Consider the following 15,505-nt stretch of genomic DNA (forward strand, 5'->3'; position numbering starts at 1 on the left):
GTTTAGCCCAAGTTTGATAACTTTTAAATTGATTTAGAGATTTCTAAAATCAATTTAGTCTGGAGCATCGTAGATAGCTCCGATTTTACACTTTGATAGTGGGAGAGTTCTCATTAATTTTGTTTTGGTTGACACCATTGTTCGAGGTAGGATATCGGCACCCTAGCTCTCTGGTCATAGAGCGAGATATTTCATTATTTTGTTTGGGTTGGCACCATTGTTTAAGGTAGGATATTGGCGCCCTAGCTCACGGGCCATAGAGGGAGAGTATTTTCATCTGGCTTTGGAATATGGCAGCCCTCTTAATCGTGGGTCTGAGGGTTAAATTAACTTTTCAACTAAACGTAAAATTGAATTAATATATAATTAAAATAAAGAATCAAATTAATATTTGTAAAATAAAATATTATTACCTTCCTTTTAACTCCAAAAAATTTGGATTAATGCAGTTAGATGGCTACTTAAGCGATGGACTTTTGCAACTTGTTTCTTTCGTATAGAGTTTACACGTACATGATTTGATAAAATGCTCGATCCTCTGTACTTCACTTTCTTAATCATATTTATATAGGATATGTAGGGAAACTTTAAGAAGTTAAGGCTTATAGGGATCTGTTGGCTCGGGTGATATGAAGGGCTTGCCACCAACCTCCTACGAAATATAAACCACCCACCCGAATCAAAGACGATAAAAGTCGCTAGATGACTCGGGCCTAGGGTGGTGCTTTGGGTGTTAGCCTAGCTGATTATTATTAAAGGTTTTTTCACCTTGTGGTCCAACGCGGAATGTTCTTGATCGATAAGCTATTGAAATGAGCCAATGGGATTCCGGGCTGATTTGATTTTTTAGGGTGAATTAGCTTAGCCTTCCAGGATGAGAGGGATTTGCAACCACGCTGTCACTCGGTTAAACATATTTATTTTCGCTAAGTAGAAATAATTACATTTTTGGTAATACCGACTAATATTATTTTACCAAAGACTCTCATACAGTAAGCATTAAAGGCAGAAAGTTAGCTTAATTAGTGAAGTATAATGTAAGACCATGTATTATATTTGTTATTTTTTAATCAATAGTTAATAAAGAACCACACTATCAGAATCAGTGGGGGCGGCAATCTGAACTCCCCCATTTGCTTTATTGAAATTTCCGCTAACATTTCAAATATATCTTATAACTTTATACCGGCCACCTGTATTAAGGGCAAAAAAAACGCCTTGGTTATTAGCCTAGCTGATTATTATTATTAGCTTCCGCTTTAACATATTACAAATAAATTAAAATACATTACAGTACTATCACGTAGTTACAAAATCCGCTTACAGTATACCATTGAGTTTATTTGTATGTAATAGACACTTTGCTAATTTGAACACAATTTCTTTTTCCTTCAGACTCATCTCCAAGTTTTCCTCGTAAGAAAACGAAAATGTTTATTCAACTAAATTAAATTCACATTTAAAGAAAATTAACAAATTTCAGGTAGAACTTTGGAAGATAGACAATATTATGGTAAGAATTAATATTCACACTTTAGTTATTTAATCTTGTAAAGTACTAGATAAATATATTTAATAGCCCAATTTACATTTTCAGTTTGTAATATACCGAAATTATCTAATTTTAAATAATCCTATTAATAATAAATATATACTAATATTATGAATTAGTATTATGTATATAATACACGGAAATGTGCACTCAACATATAAAATATATTTATTTGAATAATAAGTATATATTTTTTAAACATTAAATTACATGTTAAACTAAAATGTACTCGTAGAAACTGTAGAATATTAAAAGAGACGCTTGCATTGACAATCATTTGTACCTCGAGGTTCTAAGGATAAAGATTAACCCATAACATTACCGAAACCTTTTAAGACAAAAATTTACTGAGTCAACAAACATGTTGGGTTATGAACCCAGTATTTTAAAATAATTAACTGAATAAAGTAACTAACGAAAAAGCGCTGTTGTTAAAGCGTAATTTACGCGCACGAGGCCAAATGAAATTCCTAATCTTAAACCTAACAAGTTGGCAAGCCAAAATATACCTCTCCTCGGAAGAGTTTCTAATTTTCAATACCGACCATAAATAGTCCCAAAAAACGATTTACGGTTTTAGTGTAGAAAAACGTTCGGACGTTTTTAGGTCGGCATTTCGTCGTCAACTATAAAGCGACTTTTCGACCGTACCGCGACCCTAAAACGACTTCATGTTGGTTGCAATTTTTAATCTCGTCATACTAGTTCACTCTAATTATTTTTCTCACAGGTTCAGACAGCGGAATCATGCCCAGTGATCCAATGGACTACATAGGTGAGTTATTCATCGGCTATTGTTAACAAACTTTATATTTTTCATTGTTCAAAGAATTAAACTATGATTTCAAAAGTTTATTTATTTTAAGATATAAATATAGTTTCAATAGAATATTTACGATAATATAATTAAACACTATCAGACTGTCAATATTTTGTTGTGGCATTCAAGGCCGCAGATGAAATATTTGAAGATAGAATAACCAAATAATCATAATCAGCTAGGCTTATACTCAAGGCACCACCCTAGGCACTGAATTCGAACCTTATTTAAAATTGATTTTATTGATGCGACGTAGCTAAAGCTAAGTAAATAGAAATTGTTTAAAAAAGTTGATTGGAAAATCACTAGAATGTGCAAATGACCAACTTCCTTGTTTTTGATCGCCAAAAATTAGTATTGGGATATCAAAAACGTGCAATTTTAAGATTGCATATCGTAGACATATTGAGCACTACAAATAATGTTTTTATTAATTGTAAAAAAAAATAACTTCTCGCTTTCCGTACCATTCATTATTAGTTCCAGAGGAGAAAGACTCATGGACCCACCCCAGAAAATCCGGTAAGAACCTACAAATAATTTTATTTATCTGGATAAGAAAGTAATATTGGACAAAATACTAAAATTTCAACTAACAAGGAGACCTCCCTACACTTAACCCACTGATTTAAACCCGGGGATTTAGTAAACACCTTAACGTAACTTGAAAATTGCTAAAAGGAAATCTTACAATGAACTATAGGTTTGCAACCGAAAACATTTTGGTCGAAACTGTATTTTTTTTTCGATGTGATTTAACTTGGTAAAATCTTATATTTTAAGGTGAAAAAAACGATAATATTAAAACAAAATAATCTATACAAAATATGAAAAATAGGTAAATTAAAGTAATTTTCGGAAAAAGTTTACAATTTTTGGTGAAAGCATTGAGGTATTTTTGACTAAATTGGACGAAGTCCATCAAATTAAATGTCATTCAAATGAGTGAAATCGAAAATCTTTGAACAAATTCCAAATTGATTTAAATTTTGTAATATTCGGTAAATATAAAATATTTAATACAAATTTGAGCAAATCACGGTAGGATGAGTAAAGTTTACTAAATTCCGATTAATTTAGGTAAATTGAACGATAAAATTGGGTAAATTAAGAAATATACGCAGATTTTTCGGCAAAAACAAACAAATTGCAAATTCATGTAAAATCCTTCCAAGGCGAATGGTTAGATTTACATTTGCTTGTTTAACGTCAATCAACTTTACAATATAGGCCTAAATTTATTCCAAATGATGATCAAGATGATCCTGGTTTTAAATTTAACTGTTAAAAAACCAAAACATTTACATTAATTACTTTTAATTAGAAATGTTTCTGGTTGAAATAACAATATAAACATTACTTTTTTAAGGGAGATAACTTTAAAAAAATTTAAGCAGATTAAAGAAACCCGAAAACCTTTAAATTATGCCTTCACGAGAAGGCAGAAACGTGCAAAATAAAAAGGGGCCGAAAAGCTATACCCTTTTAAATTTAAAGTAATTATAAAACGAATTACTTTATATTTTGATAAATTTAGTTCTCCACACTATCCCCTTTTTGACTTTCCGTTGCTTAGCAGCGAATTTGGAAATTTTCAATGATTAGGCTTAACTACTCTTCGGTTTAGTTAGTCGCTCGTTAGAAACTGTGTACGGTAATGATGACTTCCAAATAGTGCGAAAGCGGTCTACAGTGTTAAATTTAATTCGTTTTCAACTCAAAAACATATTTGTTTCGAGAGACGCGTTTTAATTTTATTCTCGAGGACCTATAATTGGTCCGCGTAATTCGTTACTTTTATCATTACTTTTTTTGCAATACAGTCCATAGGTGATTCTTAAAGAAATTCACTATTATTTCCATAGTTAATTTAAACTTTATTTTATATAACGAGACAATAGGAAAATCCAGCTTAAATTAAGAAATGTATGCAGATTTGTATAAAAAAATTGATAAATTACAAATGCGTATGTCGTGAAGAATTATTTTAGTGAATGTTTAGAATTAAATTTGGTTGATTACTGTAAATCACCCTAACAATATTATTATTCTTCCGATGACTCCGGTGAAGATCCAGATGATTCTAATCCTAGATTTCGATGTAAGAAAACCAAACTTTTATATTAATTAAATTTAACCAGGAAATGGCAGGAATGTATACCTCGAACTTGGAATGGTTATCCGGCCGTATTCCCTATGCTAAGATCTCGGGGACTGTTTTAGGTGACGTGTATGATTAAAAAAATCGCCCACTCGATCGCGTCTTCCCTCTTTAGGAGTTTTTACCCCGCGTAACCTCCCGTTTTTACAACTGTAGTTTTTAGTTTCACATCGAATATATATTCGAAGTGACACTATTGCTATGGACGGAATGTCGTTAAGTGTTGTTTGTTTGGCGTCAGCGTGGAAAGCGACGACACGGCAGATGGAGCTACAAGCTACACGCCGAGCTTTGGTGGGAAGTTTGAAATTTTGGTGGGAAATTTGAAATAACGCTTCGCGAATCATTATATAGTCTTTGTTGGAGATCTGGTGGGAAGTTTGAAATTAATAAAAATAGTAAAAAAAAAGAATTAAAAATGTAATAGGATTTAGTTTGGCAGGAAGTTTGAATTAAACAATTTCTTTCGGTATGCTAGAATAAAATTATAATTGGCGGGAAGTTTAAATTAGACAATTTCTTTCGATATGTTATAAAAGGAATATTTTTCGACGTTGTAAATTAATTATATAGTATTGTTATAGAAGGTAGCTTAACTATTCAACCTTTGATACTTGGCGTCGATGTGAAACTAATATTCCGGCTGGGCCGACTGGTTTGTGGTTCGACTCGCCACCCATTTCGAAATTTAGGGTTTGAAACCCCACCATTATCGATAGCGATGGGTCAGCTCGCTCTCCCAACCTCTTCATGTGGAAGGATTAAGTCCGGCATTGTTAGCGCTGTCATAATTGTCAGCAGTGAGAATGCCATTGAGAACCGCGAAGTCCGAATTACGAGCTGACCGATCAATAGGGCGATGTCGAAGGGAAAAGTCAAAAGATGTTTGAACCCTTTTTCGACACTGGGGGATGAAATTTTCTGAAACTAGGATTTAATGCCTTTGAAAATCGTAAGAGAAAACACGTATGCTCTGACGTCCAAATGATGAAAAAAAAACCGGTCCCCTAGATAGAGACGGAAATCGGCCCGGATAACCATTCCAAGTTCGAGGTATTAATTCCTGATTTAACTTAAATCTCACATCAAAGAGAGTTTCTGGTTAAAATGTTAATGTAAAAATTATTTTTTTAAAGTGGGATATCATAGGTACAATATGAGAGGTGAGTGATTTTTATACAAGTAAAGAATTTAAGTAGATTAAGGAAATCAACTATTGTTTCAAAAATTTATTTAATTGATACTTTCAATAAAGTGTTTTTTGTAAAATAATTAAACAAAATATGAAAATGAAATTTAATTATAAATATTGTTAATGTTTGATGGACTATATTTATATAAAGGGTTTGAACATATAATTTGTTGACCCTCTAAGAATTAAATTTAAATTTAAATTAGTTCCGCGGAACACCTTTTGGGAACCGCTGCAATGATTCATCCTAACAATATTATTATATTTCAGATCTTGATTGGTGACTGATTCTAGTTTTCAATGTAAGAATTTTTTTATTTTAATTAAATTTAACTAAAAAGTTACATCAAAGAGATATTTCTGGTTGAAATAATAATTTTAATATTAAACTAATTATTATTTAATTATTTTTAAATAAATTAATCATACTTAATTATATTTAAATAAAATAATTATATTTAATTAAATTCAAATAAATAAATTAATTACATTTAAATAAATGAATTACACCTACATAAATTAACTATATTTAAATAAATTAATTATATTTAATAAAATTTATTATATTTTAGTGTATTTAATAAAACTTATTATATTTTAGTGTATTTAATAAAACTTATTATATTTTAGTGTATTTAATAAAACTTACTATATTTTAGTGTATTTAATAAAACTTATTATATTCTAGTGTATTTAATAAAACTTATTATATTTTAGTGTATTTAAGAAAACTTATTATATTTTAGTGTATTTAATAAAACTTATTATATTTTAGTATATTTAATAAAACTTATTATATTTTAGTGTATTTAATAAAACTTATTATATTTTAGTGTATTTAATAAAACTTATTATATTTTAGTGTATTTAATTAAATTAATTGTAAAAATTAATGAATTTAATTAATTATATTTAAATAAATTAATTGTAAAAATTAATGAATTTAATTAATTATATTTAAATAAATTAATTGTAAAAATTAATGAATTTAATTAATTATATTTAAATAAATTAATTGTAAAAATTAATGAATTTAATTAATTATATTTAAATAAATTAATTGTAAAAATTAATGGATTTAATTAATTATATTAAATTAAATTAATGGATTTCATTATTTATATTTAATTAAATTAATTGTAAAAATTAATGGATTTAATTAATTATATTTAATAAAATTAATTGTAAAAATTAAGGGATTTAATTATTTATATTTAATTAAATTAATTGTAAAAATTAATGGATTTAATTAATTATATTTAATTAAATTCATTATACTATTTAATTAAATTCTTAATATTATTTAATTAAATTCATCATATTTAATTAAATTCATTTTATTACTTAATTAAATTCATCATATTATTTAATTAAATTCATCATATTATTTAATTAAATTAATTAATTAATTTAATTAATTTTAATTTTTAAATAAATTAACCAATTAAAATAATTATATGAATTAATTTTATTATTTAATTTTATTTTTTAAATAAACTAATTAAAATAATTATATGAATTAATTTTATTATTTAATTTTATTTTTTAAATAAACTAATTAAAATAATTATATGAATTAATTTTATTATTTAATTTTATTTTTTAAATAAACTAATTAAAATAATTATATGAATTAATTTTATTATTTAATTTTATTTTTTAAATAAACTAATTAAAATAATTATTTTGAATTGTTTGACACAAAGGTATGTTTCATTTTCAAGGATATTCGTAGCAATAAATTTGTATCTTCTAAAATATATATTTCTGAAAGTGTCTTCTCTGCCTGTCTGTCAGTTTCCCTTTGCCTCAATGCGACCCTTCTCAATGCATAAAGAAAGGTGTCGTGGTGTTCGTAGTGTCGGTGATTTTGCTAACCCCTCAGATTTTCATTTATTTTCTTGATTTTCGTGAATAAGGAACAAATTCAATTAAACACGTGAATAAATATCAATGTTTGTAGTAACGTTTTCGAAATTAATTATCTTTACTACGCATTGTAACCCGGCCACCTGAATTAAAAAGGCTTTAAAAGTCGCTCGATGACTTAGGCCTAGGGTGGTGCCTTGGGTATTAGCCTAACTGATTATTATTAACTAAAAACTCAAGAAAAAAATGTTAAAACAGCATTTATTAATTTACTTTTTAATTGTACTTTTTTGTTTCAGCATAAAAGCCGACCTAACGAAGATTACAATGAAATATCATAATTTTCAAAGAAATAAATGCATTGTTTAAAAAATGAGTTTTTGTGTTGATCTGTGATACAGTATAAAAAGGTAAATAGATTACGTGTTGAATTATGATTTAAAAAGTAATTTTTTTAATATAAATAATTGTTGCTTCGAAAGTTTGCTTATTTAGAATATTAGAGCTAATGGATGATTGGACTTTAATCTACTGTAGGTTTCAATTTCGAAACCTGGCACTTGAAGTTGAGTGATTTTATTAATTGGATCAATTTTACTACTCGATGAATATTAAGCCTACAAGAGAACTGAGGCTTATTTTACGCGTCATTGTGAAGACAGTAAAACATTTTCCCAGTTGTTTAAAATAATATAAAATTTATGGGCCGGTACTAAACCATTTGTTATTTTGCTTTTAGGCTCGGATTTTGAATAATTTTCATTATTGGTCAAGGTCTATTTTATAAGAGCTGATTATTCCAAATTAATTAAATATCCTTTTGATAAATATATTATATAGCGAAAGCTTTAAGTATTGTTATCCAGTAGTAGTTAAAATGAGAGAACTGGGACCGAGGGTATCACTTCCCATAGGGTATCGTGGGGTTTCAGTGATTCTATGCTGTGCGAGAGAACTGGGACCGGGGGGGTATCGTAGGGTATCGCGGTGAGAGAATTAGGACCGGACTGTCAGTGGACCATAGGGTATCAGAGAGAACTGAGACCGAGGGTATCACTTCCCATAGGGTATAGTGGGGTATCGCGATAGAGAATTAGGACCGGACTGTCAGTGGACCATAAGGTATCAATTCTTCGTAAGACAACGTGGAGTGTAAGACCCTTGATTTTTATGGGGTATCGTGGTAAAATATTTTTCGCACGCAAAACCGGTGCGGTATCGAATTTTTGACTAGATATATGAACGGGACACCGTGGCTTGCTTAATGTCCAGATAATAATCTTGTACAAGATAGTAAAATGAAACGTGCAAAGTTCGGAAAATAAGTATAAAAAGAACGTACTCCTCACAAGTAAACCATCAGTTCATTTGGATCATCACCAAACTTAAGAAAACGTTAAAAAATGTAACTAGAACGTTCTTTTCCGCTTGCGCTACCGATAGTTAAAATAAATAAGTTGCGTCTATTGAATAGGTCCAACGATTTTTCATGCGCAATTGAAGTAAGTTTCCTCAGAGCTGAAAACAAATATATAATTGAAGAACAGGCGTTTCTAGTCTTGGAAACTGGCGAAAATGATGTTTTCACGTTTAAACCTCCGTTTCCGTATAGTGAGTTAAGTGTCAAAGACAAAAGACTCTGTTCGTTGATCTCTAGAAGCTTATGTGGAATTCAATGGAATGAGGGAGACTATGATATCGAAGATTTGGGTCATATACTGGCACGTATTTCATTTAAGGCGGAAACCTTTTTGACGAAAGGACTAGAAAAATCAAAATATTTATCAAAAAAACTCGGAAAAAGTGTTATCAACGTAAAAGATTTCGGGTGTCCCAAATTTAACAAATTATCGTTAGTGCGTTGTCCATAGTCTTGCAAGTATCACTACCATTATGACATGAATTGTGCATTATTTAAAGCGCACAGAATTTCTCTTTGGATAAATAATACATGAAAATACTTATATTCAATCTTTCTGTATAATCTCAAAATAAAATTTATTATCAGTGTAGTCTTTTGTTTTCTTCAATACATATCAAGTACGTGTATTAGGATATTAAGTTTTGAAATATTCTAGTGGTGACAGTTCATAGATCAATTACACACCAGTACACTATATAAAGGTCATCCCTATCTCAAAATAAAATTTATTATCAGTGTAGTGTTTTGTTTTCTTCAATACATATCAAGTACGTGTATTAGGAAATTTAGTTTTGAAATATACTAGTGGTGACAGTTCATAGATCAATTACACACCAGTACACTATATAAAGGTCATCTCTCAATATAGGGAAATCATACCAGCCTCCTTATTCATTCGGAGAGACTTAAAACTTTTCGTTGAAAAATGAACTATTCATAAGTAGACAAAAATAAGGCTATGTGCATTCTACGATACACGGTGATTCCAACTTCCGACCCCGGCAAGAAAATGGTAAGTCTCGGTGTGCTGGACGCCGTTGTAAAAACCGTTCACGATAACAAATTCTACTCAAAATACGTGTCGAATGAAAAAGAACACCAGATCGATGTCCACGTTCCCTTCAACGCTGCCATGCAAAATTGGAGAAATAAACTGGGAAAGGCGTCCGCCTATATACAGGTATATTATATATTTATATGCTTTCAAGTAATAATAATAATAATATTTATTTCGCAAAGAAACAAACTTTGCAGGCAACCACAGAGGCAAAACCTATACGTGGTGGTTACCAGGACAATACAAACAAATAAATTAGATTACAGAACGCAAAAAAACAAAGTTAAATAAATAAAATCAAATTATAAATTTTAAAATTTTGTTCCATGGTTATTTTGAATAGTTAAAATTTTTTTAAAAAAGACTGATACTTCATGGAGTTTTAAAATATTTTATTTATTTACAAATATTAGAAGCTTTCGGACCGTGGTCCTTCCTCAGCTAGTTAATTATACTTTTAAAATTTATTTCACAATTTCTTTTTTGCAAGGTTTCGATGTTACCCCTGGTGTCAAGTAATAAAATTCCAAATTATTTTTTTAATTTAAAACCTCCCCATCCCTCCGTGTTTATCGACCCCCTATCTAAGTTTAACCCCCCTCTATCTTTAATATATACCGACTCCTTAAAGCACCTTTTATACCAATTTCCCTCCTGACACATGACCCTCGTTGAGTCCCAATCTATTTCGTGGGTTTTTTTGTTATTTATATGTACTGCTAAACCATTTTTTTTTATCTCCTTTTTTGACACTGTACATATGTTCATTTCTTCGTTTTTTTGCTTGTCTTTTCGTTTGACCAATATATTTTTCATCACATTTGCATTTTATCTCATAAATTACTCCCGTTTTATCTAGTTCGTCTACTTTAGGTTTGTTTCTTATTAACTCTGATTTTAATGTATTCAGGTTCTTGTTTACTAACGTCACTTGCTGTTTTTTCCGATATCCCTTTCAAATATGGTGTCGATAAAATGTGGTCCGGTTTTTCTTTTTTTATGTTGTTTTTAACTTCATGAGTGTTAAAAATTGTATCTACGAGTGCTTCTGGATAGCCACTATTTACAAATTGCTCTTTTAATCTAATTTTATCTTTTAGCGGGTCATCCGATAAGGTCTCGATTTTATTTTTAAACATTTTAATAATGCCTATTTTTATGCTGAGGAAGGACCACGGTCCGAAAGCTTCTAATATTTGTAAATAAATAAAATATTTTAAAACTCCATGAAGTATCAGTCTTTTTTAAAAAAATGTTAACTAAATAAAATCAAAATCAAAAATTATTAAATTGAAAATTAAGAATTTTGTGAAAGCCAAATGCCAAAAAGAAATTCCGTTAAGTAGGAAAGAAATTTGGGGATAGAAAACTGAGTGGAATTCTCCCTGATGTCGGCGGGCAACGAGTTCCATGTACGAGCACTCCTGATGAAAAATGAATTTTCCAAGGCCAAGCATCGGGCAAACTTTACGTAGTACGTAGGGCAAGACTGCCGGGTACTAGATGTCATGTAATCGCAAAGATTGAATGTCGCTGACCTGGTCATTTTCAAGAGTGTGATCATATCACAAACGTCTCTGCGAACAGTTAGTGGTAGTAGATGAATGTCAGCTAGTCTTTGACTGTACGAGACATATCCAGGTAAGTTAGCACGCGGAGACTTCAAGTAAAATCGAGTAAACGTCCGCTGAACACGTTCCAGAAAAGCAATGTCCTTTTTAAGTGAAGGATTCCAAACCGGAGAGGCGTAGTCAAGTACTGGTAAGCACAGCGAACGAAAGAGCATGACGGAGGCCCGGGTATAACCAGTAGTGCGGCGAATAAGTCCACATAAACGTCGGGTGCAATTACAAGTGTGTTTGACCAGGGCCGTATTAAGGCATGTGCCAAGTGTGCCATGGCACAGGGGCCCCCGAGGTTAGGGACCCCCTTTTTAGAAATAAATGTTTCTATTGGCATTTTATGTTTATAACCACATTGGGTTTAATAGAGTCAAAAAGTAAGGTTGGAAATGTTTTAGGGGCCCCAAATTATATTTTGCACAGGGCCCCCAATATTGTTAATCCGGCCCTGTGGTTGACATGAGACTCCCATTTTAGGTCCCTCGAAATGAAAATACCGAGGATCCTCATAGTACAAACGCGAGCAATAGCCACACCATTTATCTCATAGGAGACATCTACTTTAGAATTCCTTCTGCTAATTATCATGAAGTTACATTTCTTGATATTTAGGGAAATGTTATTGGCAACACCCCATTGGAAGACACGAGTAACATAATCCTGCAGCGATAAACGGTCAGCCGCAGAACGAATCGCGAGAGAGATGTAGCTATCATCAGCATATTGGTAAAGAGAACAATCGTGAGCCAGAACCGATGGTAGCTCAGAGACAAAAACGTTGAAAAGTAAGGGTCCAAGTATTGATCCCTGAGGCACGCCAGAAAGAACTGGTCGGTAAGAACTGAATTCACCGCGATACACAACACGCGTGGGAAGTTGAGGGTGCCAGAAACAGCAAAGTGATCACAGCCAGGTAGGTTATCTCTAGTGTGAACTCCATTGAGAAATCGGTGATCATTTATAAAAACCAGGGCATTTAAATTTTCTCCTCGAGTCGGGGAAGTCACTGTTTGTTGAAGACCAAGTCCCAACATAGTATCGTTAAAAAGCTGTAGATTAACGTCAATGGATTTAGTTTCAGTTGAATATTCATATGACTTTTTTGATTTCTGTAATAAAGCAATGTATAATATTGTTCTATTAAGGTGGAAAAAATATTCCTACGAGATGATTCGGTATGGCAGGAAGACGACGAGCTCCATCAACTTCCTCGAAGCCGTCCGAACCGACATCCAGTGTTACTCCTCCAAAAAAAGGAAAATTAAAAAAAAAAAGCGTTCGCTTGAAGCGGGTACGGAGACCGCAGCAACTAAGGCAAAAAAAACAAGGGACTTATTTATGAAGCGGACCTCGACCATATAATCGAGTTGGAGCAGAGAGCATTATCTGCAGTAGCGTCCGTACATATTTCGGATTCTGAAAGTGAATCGGGCTAAATAAATCTAAAATAATAAAACAAATTGTATTTTTGTCAATAATAAACTTTAATTTTATAAAATAATTTCTATATAATTCACCATAAATATAATAATAGATTTCTCTTGAACGGGATAATTTAAGAGTTTAATTTTGTTAGGTCCGTAATACGATGTACATTTGAAGATAAACGAATTGAAACGCTATTTTCAAGTGTCATGACGGATAACGATTGGTACATTGTTGTCGATTTTTTTGTTGAAGTGAAAGGTCTAGTCAACGAAGTATAAAACCCACGCAAAATTGTGCTAATACCATTTCCGAATAAGACGAGGAAACACCATCATGTTTTCTTTTAGCGTTTGCAAGAAAGAGTTTGCTAGAAAATGTACTCGAAATCGACACATACGCGAAGTTCATGAGGAAAATAAACATTCTGGCGAGGTTTGTGGACAATCGTTCGCGCGTAAAATCGACTTTCAAGAGACTTTCGTGTTCACGAGTGTCACTCTAAATTGACTAACCGAGACGAGCCTCAAACATCAGAGCAACAGAAACCTGTAAACTTAACAGATAGGTATGCGCCTACCCATAATTTTCGGAATAATATTGAAGAACTTTCAGTTTTGAGAAAAGCCGTACTTAGCACGCGGTATTCACCAAAGTCGACCCACACCGAATTTCATCTATTAATTGAGGAAATTAAAATTGGATTTATAAGGTACTTGGAAAAACTTTAATTGTTAATAACGGTATGAAATGGAACATTTTCATACGTGGACGTTATTCACGCGAACTGAACAATGGGGAAGAAGTGGAAGCGCTTCCATATTTCCGAAGCAAAAATCAATGCACTTTAGTGTCCGATGAAATCCCCCGTGAAATTGTTACGTGTCTAGATCAGATATGCAAGGCAATGGAGGAATTTCAAGACATCGGTAGTGGATGGATAATTAATAGCATTAGGTTTTTGCAAGTAGACATAATAAAGTACAGACCACTTGTAGGTGGTGCGCTTGTTGTTCTCCCCGCTAATCGTCGTAATTGCAAAGGAATAGTGAATATAAAATCAAGGGATAAAAAGTGTTTTTTTTTGTGGTGTATTCTCGCAAAGCTCCACCCCGCCAAATACCACAGTGAAAGAGTCCATCTATATACTCCATTTGAGATGGAATTAGATTGCTCCCTTTTCATCTTAACACATTTATGCTTAAAAAAATCGAAAAAAATAACAATCTGTCAATTAATATCTTTGGTTGGGAAAAAAATGAGGTGTTTCCTCGTCACATTAGTGATAATAAAGTTTCCCAAGTTCGACAAATTGACCTTCTGTACATTGTTTCCGAAGAAAAACACCATTTTGTCTGATACGTAATATAAGTAGATTGCTGTGCAATTCCACTTAACATAATGGTAAAATTTACGAATGTCGTTATTGTCTACATCGGTTTTCTGGAGCAAAATCTAAACGAAACCACCAAAATCATGTGGAAAACTGTTATATTCATGGACCCCAACGTATAAAAATGCCTCTGAAAACTCCCATTTTGAAATTTGACAAATTTAAATGGATACAAAAGGTAACTCGATATTTGTTTTTCTTGGAAAATATTAAATGTACTTTATTATTTCAGGTGCCGTACGTTATAATTGCTGACTTCAAGTCTCTTATTGTGAAAATTCAGACTTGTTTTCCGGGTTCAATCTTATCATCTACTACCAAACTGCCAGAACACGAAGCATGTGGATTTAGCTACTTTGTTGTAGGACCAGACGGTATCGTATAATTGTAATATTTTCCTAATCTAGACTATAATTTTATTATAATTTAGGCACACCAAACGCACCTGTGACTTATAGAGGTACAGGTGCTATCGACGTGTTTCTGGAGAGCCTACTAGCGGCAGGGCCGTCTTTACCCTCTTGGGGACCCTGGGCACATTAGGATAATGGGGCCCCAACAGTAGAGTAGCTAGTGTGGGGGAGGGGTGAGGTAACTGAAGCGACGGTCGATCTTATTTTTGGTAATATTTTTAATTAAGGGGGCGGAAAACCAAGCAACCGACCCAGGCGGCAAAAATTCTAGCTACATCACTAGACAGAGCACTATTTTATCAGAATAGACAAAGAAAGTAGATAAGCAAAGTTCTACATTTATTTTTATTTCTTTACAGTGACATTAAATGAATAGATAATATCAAGAACACATAGACGTACCAAGAACAGAGGAAATTAGATTTTGCTGGATCACCTCCAAATCGATTTTTTTTCTGGAGGAGCAGCTTGAGTCTGTTTCCACTATAGAAGGAACGAAGAAGTTACTACCAGCGGGAAATATAAAAGGCGGGGCTTATTTTGAAAATGTCGATTAGGAGGCTCCACGACTGGTTAAA

The 15,505-nt window shown here is 32.0% G+C and overlaps 2 long non-coding RNA genes across 3 annotated transcripts in view; both read left to right on the top strand.

Moving 5' to 3' along the window:
* The window catches only part of LOC149943787 (uncharacterized), a 413,771-nt gene that overhangs the window by 1,696 nt on the left and 396,570 nt on the right, over positions 1-15,505 (top strand). Inside the window, exons 3-10 of one of the 2 annotated variants that reach the window (XR_016480872.1) lie at positions 1,396-1,416; positions 1,484-1,513; positions 2,283-2,327; positions 2,853-2,894; positions 4,444-4,473; positions 5,670-5,696; positions 5,996-6,027; positions 7,894-7,970. This is a non-coding gene — a long non-coding RNA (uncharacterized LOC149943787). Of the gene's footprint in view, positions 1-1,395; positions 1,417-1,483; positions 1,514-2,282; positions 2,328-2,852; positions 2,895-4,443; positions 4,474-5,669; positions 5,697-5,995; positions 6,028-7,893; positions 7,971-15,505 lie in introns of those variants that run through there. The other variant, XR_016480873.1, reaches the window with a different exon arrangement.
* Positions 9,879-10,349, top strand: LOC149943788 (uncharacterized). The gene is made up of 2 exons (XR_016480929.1): positions 9,879-10,197; positions 10,257-10,349. It is a non-coding gene; the product is annotated as an uncharacterized LOC149943788 (long non-coding RNA).

The sequence above is a fragment of the Leiobunum rupestre genome, chromosome 5 (assembly GCF_980474605.1).
Source record: "Leiobunum rupestre chromosome 5, qqLeiRupe1.1.hap1, whole genome shotgun sequence".
Lineage (NCBI taxonomy): Eukaryota > Metazoa > Arthropoda > Arachnida > Opiliones > Sclerosomatidae > Leiobunum > Leiobunum rupestre.